General features: G+C 39.1%; 1 long non-coding RNA gene and 1 pseudogene across 4 annotated transcripts in view; one reads left to right on the top strand and one right to left on the bottom strand.

Moving 5' to 3' along the window:
- The window catches only part of LOC131514618 (uncharacterized), a 197,480-nt gene that overhangs the window by 83,745 nt on the left and 99,441 nt on the right, over window positions 1-14,294 (bottom strand). The gene's annotated exons all lie outside the window — the stretch shown is intronic.
- On the top strand, window positions 5,757-7,503 carry LOC131514615 (cytochrome c oxidase subunit 1-like; annotated as a pseudogene).

Below are 14,294 nucleotides of genomic sequence, written 5' to 3'. Positions count from 1 at the left end.
AACGCCCATCACCCACTCCCCCCCTCTCCCCCCCATCAACCCTCAGTTTATTTTCAGTTTTTAGGAGTCTCTTATGGTTTGCCTCCTTCCCTCTCTGTAATTTTTTCTCCCTTCCCTTCCCCATGGTCTTCTGTTAAATTTCTCAGAATCCACATAAGAGTGAAAACATATGGTATCTATGTTTCTCTGTATGACTTATTTCACTTAGCATAACACTCTCCAGTTCCATCCATGTTGCTACAAAAGGCCATATTTCATTCTTTCTCATTGCCACGTAGTACTCCATTGTGTATATAAACCACAACTTCTTTATCCATTCATCAGTTGACGGACATTTAGGCTCTTTCCATAATTTGACTATTGTTGAAAGCGCTGCTATAAACATTGGGGCACAAGTGCCCCTATGCATCAGCACTCATAGACTTTTTTTTTTTTTTTTTTTTTTTTTAAATTTTTTTTTTCAACATTTTTTATTTATTTTTGGGACAGAGAGAGACAGAGCATGAACGGGGGAGGGGCAGAGAGAGAGGAAGACACAGAATCGGAAACAGGCTCCAGGCTCCGAGCCATCAGCCCAGAGCCTGACGCGGGGCTCGAACTCACGGACCGCGAGATCGTGACCTGGCTGAAGTCGGACGCTTAACCGACTGCGCCACCCAGGCGCCCCGAGCACTCATAGACTTTAATACCCCACTTTCATCAATGTATCCATCATTCAGACAGAAATTAAAGAAACACTGCCCTAAATGCCACATTAGACCAAATGGAGTTGACGTGTACAGAATATTCCATTCAAAAGCACTAGAATACACATTCTTCTCAAGAAAACACGAAACATTCTCAAAAACAGGTCATGTTAGGGCAGAAGTCTTAAATGTAAGAAGATTGAAATCCTATCAAGCATCTTTTCCAATCACAATGATATGAAAGTAGAAATCAATTATAAGAGAACTAGAAAACTCACAAATATGTGAAGATTAAACAACATGCTACTGAAGAATCATGGGTCAAAGAAGAAATAAAAAGAGATACCACGCTCCCTCACAGCCTACCTCACTAAATTCAGCAGGCAGACATATCCCAGCTCAGCACTCTCCTATAACCCCACTCACTAAAACCCAACAGGCACATGCAATCCCTACAGAAAACCCCCCTTGAACACCTGGCTCTTGTGGCCAGGGGGACTTGTGTTTCTGTACCCCATGGGGCTAAAACAATTGGCGAGACAGTCCTTGGTAGGCTACCACCCCCAGGGTACTACACAGACAGCAGACTGAAACACATCTCCAGTCTTCCTGTGACTACTCCTTCAAGACTGGGAGAGATAGCTCTTTGACTTGATATATAGAAACAAACACAGAGGGGTGCTTGTGTGGCTCAGTCTGTTACGTGTCTGACTCTTGATCTCACTCAGTTCAGGTCATGATCTCATGGTTCCTGAGATCTAGTACCACATGGGGCTCTGCGCTGACAGTGTGGAACCTGCTTGGGATCCTCTGTCTCTGTCTCTGTCTCTCTCTCTCTCTGGCCCTCTCCTGCTCGTGCTCTCTCTCAAAATAAATAAATAAATATTAAAAAAAATAAGCATAGAGTAAGCAAAATGAGGAAACAAAGAAATACGTTCCAAAGAAAAGAACAAGCTAAAATTCCAGAATAAAACCTTACTGAAACAGAGATAAGTAATTTACCTGATGAAGAGTTCAAAGTAACAGTCACAAAGATGCTCACCAGTCTTGAGAAAAGAATGGATGAACATGAAGAGAAGTTCAACAAAGAGATAGAAAGTATAAGAAAGTACCAAACAGAAATTATAAAGCTAAAGAATACAACAACTGAAAAATACACTACAGGGATTCAATAGCAGACTAGATGAAGCAGACAAAAGAGTCAGTGACCTGGAAGAAAGTACAGTGAAATTGACACAAACAGATCAGTAAAAAGAAAAAAGAATTTTAAAAAGTAAAAATAAGTTAAGGGATCTATAGAACCGTATCAGGCGATAAGGGATAACAAGACTTTAAGTGGACTAGCAATTTTGGTTGGAGTGACCTTAAAGAACAAAATAACCTTTGAGTGATTAAAATCTAGACTCACTAATCAAATATTACATCACTTATTGATGCAAGATATCGATTGACGGAAGAAGTTACCCTTGGATAACAGTGCAATCCTATTCTAGGTTTCATATCAACAATAGAGTTTATCAGTTATATCAGGACACCCAAAAGGTGCAGCCACTATAAATGGTTCATTTATTCAATGATTAAAATCCTACATGATCTGAGTTCAGACCAGAAGTAGTCCAGGTTAGTTCCTTTCTATTATAAATTTCTCCCAATATGGAAGGACAAGAAAACTGAAGCCTACTTCATTAGTTTGAAGTACCCTCAAACTAATAGATTGTATAATCTTAATTTAGTTAATTTACATATTCCCTGCCCAAGAACAGGTTTTCGTAGGGTGTCAGAGCCCAGTAATTGTGTAAAACTTAAACCCTTATAGTCAGAGGTTCAATTCCTCTTCCTAACAACATGTTTAGAATTAATATTATCTCATTGGTTATCCCCACCCCACTTGCCATAGCATTCCTCAACTAATCAAATGAAAAGTGCTAGAATATATACAACTTTGCAAAGGACCAAAAATTATTGGCCCTCATGGTTTATTACAACCCATTGTTGATGCTATAAAACTATTCATTAAAGAACCAATGAAATGCTAACATCATCAATATCCATATCCATTAGTGAACCAATCTTAGCCCTCACCATAGCAACAACAATATAAATTCCCCTGCCTATACCATATCCACTAGTCAATATAAACCTAGGAGAACCTATTCATGCTAGCTATGTCAAACTCAGTTATATATTCCATCCTCTGACTTGGATGGGCCTCAAATTCAAATATGCTTTAACTGGGGGCGCCTGGGTGGCGCAGTCGGTTGAGCGTCCGACTTCAGCCAGGTCACGATCTCGCGGTCCGTGAGTTCGAGCCCCGCGTCAGGCTCTGGGCTGATGGCTCGGAGCCTGGAGCCTGTTTCCGATTCTGTGTCTCCCTCTCTCTCTGCCCCTCCCCCGTTCATGCTCTGTCTCTCTCTGTCCCAAAAATAAATAAAAAACGTTGAAAAAAAAAATTAAACAAACAAACAAACAAACAAATATGCTTTAACTGGGGGCGCCTGGGTGGCTCAGTGGGTTAAGCGTCCGACCTCAGTTCAGGTCACAATCTCGCGGTCCGTGAGTTCGAGCCCCATGTCAGGCTCTGGGCTGATGGCTCAGAGCCTGGAGCCTGCTTCCGATTCTGTGTCTTCCTCTCTCTCTGCCCCTCCCCCGTTCATGCTCTGTCTCTCTCTGTCTCAAAAATAAATAAACGTTAAAAAAAAAATTTTAAAAAAACAAAAACAAATATGCTTTAACTGGAGCTGTAGGAGCAGTAGCCCAGAGAATTTCACATAAAGTAACTCTAGTAATTATCTTACTATCAGTACTGTTAATAAATGGATTGTTTATACTACCAACATTAATCACTAATCAAGAATTCTTATGATTAATTTTTCTATCATGACTACTAGCTGTGATATGATTCATTTCAACCCTACCAGAAACCAACAGAGCCTCAGAATCAGAACTAGTCACTAGCTTCAGCACTGAATATGCAGAAGGCCCTTTTGCCCTATTTTTCCTAGCAGAATAGGCCAAAATCATCCCAATAAACATTTTCACAACAATCATATTCCTAGAAACATTTAACAGCCCCTACATGCCAGAACTACATACAGTTATTTTTATTATCAAAACCCTCCTACTAACCATTACCTTCCCATGAATCTGGGCATTTTACTCACAATTCCAAAACAACTAACTGATACATCTCTTGTGAAAAAACTTTCTATCATTACATTAGCCCTTTGTATGTAATACATATCCTTGCCTATAATTACACCAGGTATGACATCACAATCCCAAAAATATGTCTGACAAAGAATTTCCTTGACAGAGTAAATGTAAATAATAGATGTTTAGACCTTATTTCTGGAATTATAGGAATCAAACTACTTTTAAGAATTAAACGATTAACCCCCGAGACATGGCAGTATCTACTAAATATTTTCTAACACAAGCAACCACATCAATACTGCTTATAATGGCCATTATTAACTTAATATACTATGGACAATGAACAATTACAAAAATCTTTAATCCGGGGCGCCTGGGTGGCGCAGTCGGTTAAGCGTCCGACTTCAGCCAGGTCACGATCTCGCGGTCCGTGAGTTCGAGCCCCGCGTCAGGCTCTGGGCTGATGGCTCGGAGCCTGGAGCCTGTTTCCGATTCTGTGTCTCCCTCTCTCTCTGCCCCTCCCCCGTTCATGCTCTGTCTCTCTCTGTCCCAAAAATAAAAATAAAAAAAAAATGTTGAAAAAAAAAAAAAATCTTTAATCCAACAGCATCCATCTGCCATTGTAACAATAGCTCTCATTGTAAAACTTGGACTTCCCCCTTTCCACTTCTGAGTACCCGAAGTAACACAAGAGGGGTGCCTGGGTGGCTCAGTTGGTTAAGCGTCCGACTTAGACTCAGGTCTTGGTCTCACCGTTTGTGAGTTCGAGCCCTGCATTGGGCCCTATGCTAACAGCTCAGAGCCTGGAGCCTGCTTCAGATTCTGTGTCTCCCTCACTGCCCCTCCCTTGCTCGCTCACTCTCTCTCTCAAAAATATATAAACACTAAAAAAAATTTTTTTTACTTTGAAGTAACACAAGGAATTCCATTATCCTCATGTTAATTTTATTAATACAACAAAACCCTGCACCAATGTCAGTCTTATGCCAAATCTCACCATCCATTAATCCAAACTTAATTCTAATCATAGCTATTACATCAATTGTAACTGGAAGATGAGGTGGGCTTAACCAAACCCAACTGTGAAAAAATCATATCCTATTCATCAATTGCCCACGAGATGAATAATACCTTACAATGACATCACAATGACACTCACCACATATATATTATGTGTAATTCATCCACCACAACACTATCACTCTCATATATATGAAACAAATACCCTTAATCACTATATTAATCTTCACTACCATACTATCAATAGGCCTTCCTCCTCTCTAAGGATTCCTGCCCAAATGGATAATTATCCAGGAAATGACCAAAAAAAAATGATCTTATTATACCAACATTAATAGCCATTATAGCACTACTCAATCTGTACTTCTACATGCAATTAACTTCACATCACTAATTATATTTCCATCACTAAACAACATAAAAGGACATTTTGAAAGTACAAAATGATTAACTCTTTTAACACCACTAATTATAACATCAACAACAGTCCTCCCACCTGCACCTATCAATCTTGGACTAGAAATTTAGGTTAGAAAAGACCAAAACCCTTCAAAGTCCTAAGCAAGTATATTCACTTAATTCCTAAAAAGTACAGGGATTGCAAAACTCTATCCTACATCAATTGAATGCAAATCAAGTTCTTTAAGCTAAAACCTTACTAGATTGGTGGGTTTCCACCCCACGAAATTTTAGTTGGTGGTTAATACCCTAATCAGTTGGCTTCAATTACGTCTCTCACCATCTAGGGGGGGAAAAGGGCAGGAGAAGCCCAGCAGTGTTGGAGCTGCTTCTTTGAATTTGTAATTCAGTAGGATATTCACCACAGGGCTTGACAAAAAGAAGACTCAACCTCTGACTTTAGATTTAGAGGTTACTGCTTACTCAGCCATTTTACTTATGTTCATAAACTGCCCACTATTCTCCACAAACTATAAAGATATCAGCACTCTATACCTACTATCTGGTGCATTAACTAAAATAGGAAGAACTGCCTGAAGCTTTTAACCCATATGTAACTTGGCCAACCTGGAGTTTATTGGGAGATGACCTAATTTATAATGTACTCACAATTGCCCATGCACTTGTGATAGTCTTCTTTAGAGTATTACCTATTATAATTGGAGAATTTGGGAACTGTTTAGTCCCCTTAACAATCAGAGCACCTAATAAAGCATTCCCCCAAATAAATAACATGAGCTTTTTGACTATAACCACCATCATTTCTGCTCTTACTCACCAACAGTTGGAGCAGGTACAGGAACCAGTTGAACAGTATAAGCACCCCTAGCCAGCAACCTAGCTCCCATAGAAGCCTCAGTCAATTTAACATCTTCTCTCTGCATCTATGTGTAGCCTCAATTTTAGGGGGCTATCAATCATATTACCATAATTATTAATATAAAACCACCCAGCTATATCTCAATACCCAACACCTTCATTCATTGGATCCCTCCTAACCACAACCATCCTGCGACTACTATCACATCCAGTCTTAGTCTGAATTACCATATTACTAACAGACCATAACCTACACACCACATTCTTTGATCCTATAGGAGGAGGCAACCCAAGCTGATACCAATACCTACTTTGAGTTTTTTTTGTTTGGTGGTGGTTGTTGTTGTTCCAGAGAGAAAGAAAGCAGGGGAGAATCAGAGGGAGAGGGACAGAGAGAATTCTAAGCAGGATCCATACCCAGCATGGAGCCCGACATGGGGCTTAATCCCACAACTGTGAGATCATGACCTGAACCGAAATCAAGAGTCAGACACTTAACTGACTGAGCCTCCCAGGTGCCCCACCAATACCTATTTTGATTTTGATTCTCCAGATATCCCAAAGTTTATATTATCTTCCCTGAATTTAGAATAATTTCATGTGGTATGATGTATTATTCAGGTAAAAAAGAACCTTTTGGACATATAGGAATAGTCTGAATCATAATATCTCCTGGATTCCTAGGTTTTATTGTATGAGCCTATCATATATTAACAGTAGGCACAGATGTTGATACACAAGCATGTTTTACATCAGTTAATAGAATTATTGTCATCCCTACAGGAATGAAAGTATTTAGTTAGCTAGAAACCCTTCATAGAAACATTAAATGATTACTAGCCATACTATAACTTTTATCTTCCTATTCACAGTAGGAGGTCTAACAGGAATTGTCTTAGCCAACTCATCCCTAGACATTATTCTCCAGGACACATATGTTTGGTAAGACATTTTTACTATGTATTATCAATAGGAGCATTATTCACCATCATAGGAAGATTTAGTCACTATTCCCATTATTTTCAGGCTACACATTCAACCATACTTGGGCAAAAGCCTCTTTACAATCATGGTAATTGGAGCTAATATAACTTTCTTCCCATAGCACTTTCTTGGCTTCTCAAGAATGCTCTGACATTGCACTGACTATCCAGATGCATACACAACATGAAATACCATGCCATCTGTAGGTTTATTTATCTCCCTAACAGCAGTAATATTAATTATATTCATAATTTGAGAAGCATTTGCATCTAAATGAGAAGTAGCAATAGTGGAATTAACTAACACTAATCTTGAATGACTACATGGCTACCCTCTACAATATCATTCATTTGAAGAACCCACTTATATAAGTCTAAAATAAGAAAGGAAAAAATAGAACCCTCTCAAAATGGTTTCAACTCAATACCATAACCATTATGTCTTTCTCAAAATTGAAATATTAGTAAAAATTACATAACTTTGTCAAAGTTAAATTATGGGTGTAAGTCATTTAAAAATTTTTTTATGTTTATTTTTGAGAGGGAGAAAGAGAGAGCCCAAGTGGGGGAGGGGAAGAGAGAGAGGGAGACACTGAATCCAAAGCAGGCTCCAGGCTCTGAGCTGTCAGCACAGAACCCAATGTGGGGCCTGAACCCACAGACTGGGAGATCATCACCTGAGCCAAAGTCAGACGCTCAACCAACTGAGCCACCCGGGCTCTCCTCGGTGTAAGTTCTTTATATCTCCGTGGCATATCCATTCAACTAGGCTTCTAAGGTACAACATCCCCTATCATAGAAGAACTCCTACACTTTAACAACCATACATAATCATCTTCTTAATCAGCTCTCTAGTTCTTTATATCATTTCACTAATATTAACAGCTAAATTAACCTAAATACAATAGATGTACAAGAAGTAGAAACAATATAGACTATCCTACCAGTGACTATCCTAATCCTAATTGAGATCAACAACCCCTCACTAACTGTAAAAACTATGGGCCATCAATGATACTGAAGCTATGAATATACAGACTATGAAGACTTAAACTGTGACTTCTATTTCTTGACTTCTTTGACTTCTTAAACTTTGATCCCCACACAACACTTAACACCAGGAGAACTACAACGAGTAAAGGTTGACAACCAAGTTGTTTTTGCATAGAAATAACAATCCAAATATTAATCTCATTAGCAGACATCTTACACTCATGATCCATCCCTCTCTAGGCCTAAAAATAGAAGCCATCTCCAGACAATTAAATCAACCAGAATACCTATACATCCAGGCCTATATTATGGGCAGTGCTCAGAAATATGTGGGTTAAATCAGTTTTATACCAATCATTCCTGAATTAATTCCACTAAAACACTTAGAAAAATGACCTGCAACTGTACTGTAAGGTCATTAAGAAGCTAAGTAGCATTAACCTTATAAGTTAAAGACAGAGTTTAAGCCTCTTTTTAATGATATGCCACAACTAGACACATCAACATAATTTATCACCTTCATATCAATCATTATAACCCTATTTGTTATATTTCAACTAAACATTTCAAAACATTACTACCCATCAAGCTCAGAATTAAAAACGACGACGACACTGGAGTACCTCACCTCTTGAGAGAAAAAGTAAATGAAAATCTATGTGCCTCTTTCAGTACCCCAATAATGATAGGGTTATCTATTAAAGTTTTATTCGTTATATCCCCTATACCTAACCAGCTAATCAACAACTGTCTAATTGCTATCAAACAATGACTAAGTCAGTTAACATCAGACCAAATAATAACTATCCAATAAGCCATACAGAGAAAGACAGATACCATATGTGTTCACTCTTATGTGGATCCTGAGAAACTTAACAGAAACCCATGGGGGAGGGGAAGGAAAAAAAAAAAAAGAGGTTAGAGTGGGAGAGAGCCAAAGCATAAGAGACTCTTAAAAACTGAGAACTGAGGGTTGATGGGGGGTGGGAGGGTGGGTGATGGGTATTGAAGAGGGCATCTTTTGGGATGAGCACTGGGTGCTGTATGGAAACCAATCCGACAATACACTTCATATATTAAAAAAAAGCAAATAATAACTATCCATAATCATAGGACAAAATCAAGGACAAAACTGAACCCTAATATTCTATTCCTCATCCTTTTATTGACCCAGCAAACCCCTGGGCCTACTACCACACTCATTTACACATACCATACAACTTTCAGTGAATCTGGGAATAGCCATTCCACCTTAAGTAGGGACAGTAATTAATGGTTTGCGTCACAAAACAAAAGCATCCTTAGCCCACTTTCTATCTCAAGGGACACCCATCCCACTCATTCCAGTACCAGTAGTTAACAAAACCATTAGTCTTTTCATCCAACCAAGAGCACTAGCTGTATCTAGTACAAACTGCCAATATCGCTGCTGAACACCTACTCATCCATTTATTTGGAGGAGGAAGCCTTGCCTTAATGAACATTAGCCCACCAAGGCTGTCATTAACCTTCATCATTCTTATTCTACTATCCTTGAATTCACTATGGCCTTAATTCAAGCTTACGTATTCAGTCTACTAGTAAGCCTTTCCCTTACATGATAACACCTAATGACCCACCAAATCCCCACATACCATACAGTAAATGACTGCCCCCAACCACTTCCAGGCACTCTCTCAGCTCTCCTTATAAAATCATGTCTAGTAATATGATTTTACTTTAACTTAATATTCCTCTTATCCTTAGACATAACTAATGTCTTGACTATGTATCGATGATGATGAGACATTACCTGAGAAAGTACATTCCAAGGTCACCACATACCAATTGTTCAAAAAGGGCTTCAGGATGGAATAACTCTTTTCATTATTTCAGAGATCTTTTTTTACTAGCTTCTTCTGGGCTTTTACCATTCATGTCCAGCTCCAACACCTGAACTAGATGGTTGCCGACCACCCACTGGCATCCATTCCCTAAATCCTCTAGAAGCACTGCTTCTCAATTTTTTGTCCTATTAACCTCTGGAGTGTATCTATCACCTAAGCCCACCACAGCCTAAGACAGAGAGGGGGACAAAGGATCTGAAGCAGGCTCTGTGCTGAGAGCAGAGCCCTATGCAGGGCTCAAACTCACAAACGGTGAGATCATGACCAAGTTGAAGTCAGACACTTAACTGACTAAGCCACCCGGGCACCCCTAATATGTGAAATCTTTAAAAAGAAAAAATGAACTCACAGATACAGAGAACAGATTGGTGGTTGCCAGAGATGGGGTGGAAGGCAGAGGGTGCAGAATGGGTGAAGGTGGTCAACACACACAAACTTCTCGTCATAAAATAAGTCAGTCCTGGGTATATAATGAACAGCATGAAGACTATAGTTAATAACATTGCACTGTATATTTGAAAGTTGCTAAGAAAGGAGATTTTAAAAGTTCTTACCACAAGGAAAAAAATATATATGTTAGTATAATGGGTATTAACTAGACTTACTGTGGTGATAATTTTGCAATGTAAACATCTATTGAATCACGTACACTTGAAACTAATGTTATATGGCAATTATAACTCAAAAATATTCTTAAAGATAAACAGAAAATATAATTTAAAGAATTAATAAACTATGAAGAAACAGAGCAGGGCAAGCTAATAGTTCAGGACAAATGATGTTATTTTAGTCAAGGAGGTCAGAGAGGACCCCTTTAAGGAAGTATCATTTGAACAAAACCTGAATGTGGTGAGGTGGACTGGAGAGGGCAGGGCCGGCAGCTGAGCCCAGGTGAGGCCATCCATGCTGAGCAGGGAGAAGAACAGATCAGACCCAATAACGTGGAAAACTGACGCTAGGGGAACAGGAAGAGAAGTGGGAGGACCACTTAACGAGCAGGTGGTCTTAGCAGCTTTAAGGAATTTTGAGGTTGGGGTAGTAGGAACCTGCCATCACAAAAACAGCACTGACCTGCTTACCTCATGGAAGAACCTCAAAAACATTATGCTAAGTTAAAGAAGCCAGACACAAATGACCACATACCATATTATTCCATTTATATGAAATGCAAAAAAAAAAGTCTATATTAACACAGAAGAACATAGATAAGAGGTTGCCTGGAATTTGGTGGTTAACGGACATAAAGGAATCTTACTAGGATGATGACATGTTCTAAAACTGGATTGCAGCAATGGATGCACAACCCAGTAAAAAAGTTCTTACTTCTACAAAAAAAAGTCCTTGAATTGTACACTTGAAATGGTGAATTTTATGGCTTATAAATTATACTTCCATAAAGTCAAAGTTAACATTGGCAGTGAGATAAAAAGGAAGAAATGAATCTCTGGATAAGCACCCTCCAGGAATAGCCACCTGGAGAATTGCAGTGTCAAGTAAAAGGCAGGTGACAGGGAGCAATTGAGATTAAAGCTTGTTTATCAGGTTCGGGTTTGGAGGACAAAGACTATGAGGACTATTTTGAGCAGTCAGAGTTCACCTCTCGGGGCACAGCTCTCCCTCTCCTGAGTCTGCTCCTAAGGCTCAGACTCTGGTACCTGTCCTGCAAATAATGCCCTGAATCCACTTGCCAGGCTTCTCTCTGGTAAGAAGCTCAGGGCCTCGGGCAGACTTTTTACTGCATTAGCTGAAGGCAGGCAGGGGACACAAAGGCAAGGAGGCTTCATATAATGCTGGGTAAACAAGTAAGAAATTCGCTATGACCATCTCTACTGTTCAAGAGAAAATGTCCTGATGGCCATTTGTGGGAGAGGTTAATGCCAAATAACACTAGGAATTGTAAACAAACTACCTTAATGGTAATATGGGATTTAGAAGGGTGCCTGAGTGGCTCAGTCAGTTGAGCATCCCACTACAGCTCAGGTCATGATCTCACGGTTTGTGAGTTCGAGCCCCGAGTCAGTCTCTGTGCTGACAACTTGGAGCCTGGAGCCTGTTCCGGATTCTGTCTCCCTTTCTCTCTGCCCCTCCCCAACTCACACTCTGTCTCTGTCTCTCTCAAAAATAAATAAACATTAAAAAAATTTATTTTTAATATGGGATTTAGAACACGATTTACATTTGAGTTGGCAATGAAAATATAATACTGTTCTCTGGTCCCAAAATATTAATGGTATTGGTAAGTATCAAAGCAAGAGCTTCCAGCCATTTTGAAGAGAGAGTCAAACTAAGGTTAACTTGAAAACAAGGTCAACATCGGGGTGCCTGGGTGGCTCAGTCGGTTAAGCGGCCAACTTCGGCTCAGGTCATGATCTCGCGGTCCGTGAGTTCGAGCCCCACGTCGGGCTCTGTGCTGACAGCTCAGAGCCTGGAGCCTGTTTCAGATTCTGTGTCTCCTTCTCTCTGACCCTCCCCCGTTCATGCTCTGTCTCAAAAATAAATAAACGTTAAAAAAAAAATTTTTTTTTAAAAAGAAAACAAGGTCAGCATCAAAACATAACAAGCCTCAATTCTGGCAAAAACAATGGAAGTTAACACAGGTAACCTCATGTTACTTCTCCCAGGACATTTAGGTGTTGGCCCTACAACAGGCCAGTTCCAGAGTGCAAAGATCCCTGCAACCTTAGCTCCAGAAGTTTCACGTACCTGAATGACTCCAGAAACACTGGCAACTCCCCACCCAGCTCTGCACTGCTCTGGTCTTGCCTCAGAGTGTAAAATTCCCCCCAGTTCATCCCGGATAGTTGTTAAATGCAAATGTCTTTTGAGAGGGAAGAAAACTAGGAGGGGCTTCCTTGCTTGGTAACACCTGAACTTCTGAGTTGATTTTGCTATTTCCAAGTTATCCCTCCATAGCTGTGAGGGATAACAAGTGGGTTAAAGTGGGTTTCAGGTTTACTCAGTGAGGGAGAGAATGGTCAGAGTAGGAAGGTAGTTCTGGGAAGAGATGTTTCCAGAAGGGAAATTAAGGAATAGATATTGCGGACAGTTTGCCTTTCACTCTTGATCTCAGCGTTTCAGCCCAGGAGTGCTGTTATGTGCCTCACCTGTCTCGCAGGAATTTACCCCCAGGAATCCCACAATATCAAAAGGTTCAGCTGAGACCAATGATGAAGATAGTGGAAATACAGAGGTTTTGTAGCCTAAACCAGTCCAAACTAGTGAAGAGGAAAATTACTAGACACACAGGAACTGGAACCAATTCACATAGATTTTGTACCCTACATACACATTGTTTCAAGCACCAGTGACTTTATCACAGAAGCTGTAAACCCTTTAAAGGTGTCTTTTACTCTATATTTTTTAATTGTTACAAAAATGAATGTTGTTTGTAATTTTTTAACTTTGTAATTTAGATATACAGAAAAGTGGCTAAAGGAGCAGAAAACACATATGCCCTTCACTCAGATTTCCCTAAATCTAACATCTTCCATAATCATAGTATAATTATCAAAACCTGGGGACCATCACACGCTATAACACTATTAAATAACTTACACACCTTATTCAAATTTTGTCACTTTTCCCACTAAATATCCTTTTTCTGTCCCAGGCTCCACATTTTATTTGGCTGTCATGTGTCCTCAGTCTTCTGTTTATGACAGTGCCTCTTTTTCTTTGCCTTCCATTGCCCTTGACACATTTGAAGAGGACTGGCCCGTTATTTTGTAGAATGTCCCTCATTTTTAGTTTGAGGTTTTCTCATTACAAAAACAAGGTTATGTACTTTTGGTAAGAATACCCCAGATGTGATGCTCTGCCCTTCTCACTGCATCACATCAGGGGTACATGGTGTGGATATGTGTCATTCCCGGTGACATTAATTTGGATCTCTTGGTTGAGGTGAAGTCTACCTGATTTCTCCACTGTGAAGTTACTACTTTTCCCTCTTAAAGATTTCATTATAATATAATGACAGTTATATTTTGCCTAAATTAAAATACATTATTTAAATACCACCTTTTGGAAAAGTATTTAAGAGAAATTATAAATAAATTATATTTTCTCTCAATAATTTGAGAGAAAATTTAATAAAAGTATTTGAGAGAAAAATAATAAATTATAATAAAAAGTATTTGAGAGAAATTATAAATAAATTATATTTTCTCTCAATAATTTGAGAGAAAATTTAATAAAAGTATTTGAGAGAAAATAATAAATTATAATAAAAAGTATTTGAGAGAAATAAAGTTCTTGTGTGCCCTATCTCCATGAATAGTCTTTACCATCTGTATTAT

The sequence above is a fragment of the Neofelis nebulosa genome, chromosome 6, assembly GCF_028018385.1.
Source record: "Neofelis nebulosa isolate mNeoNeb1 chromosome 6, mNeoNeb1.pri, whole genome shotgun sequence".
NCBI lineage: Eukaryota > Metazoa > Chordata > Mammalia > Carnivora > Felidae > Neofelis > Neofelis nebulosa.
This window is presented reverse-complemented; position numbering and strand designations above follow the sequence as displayed.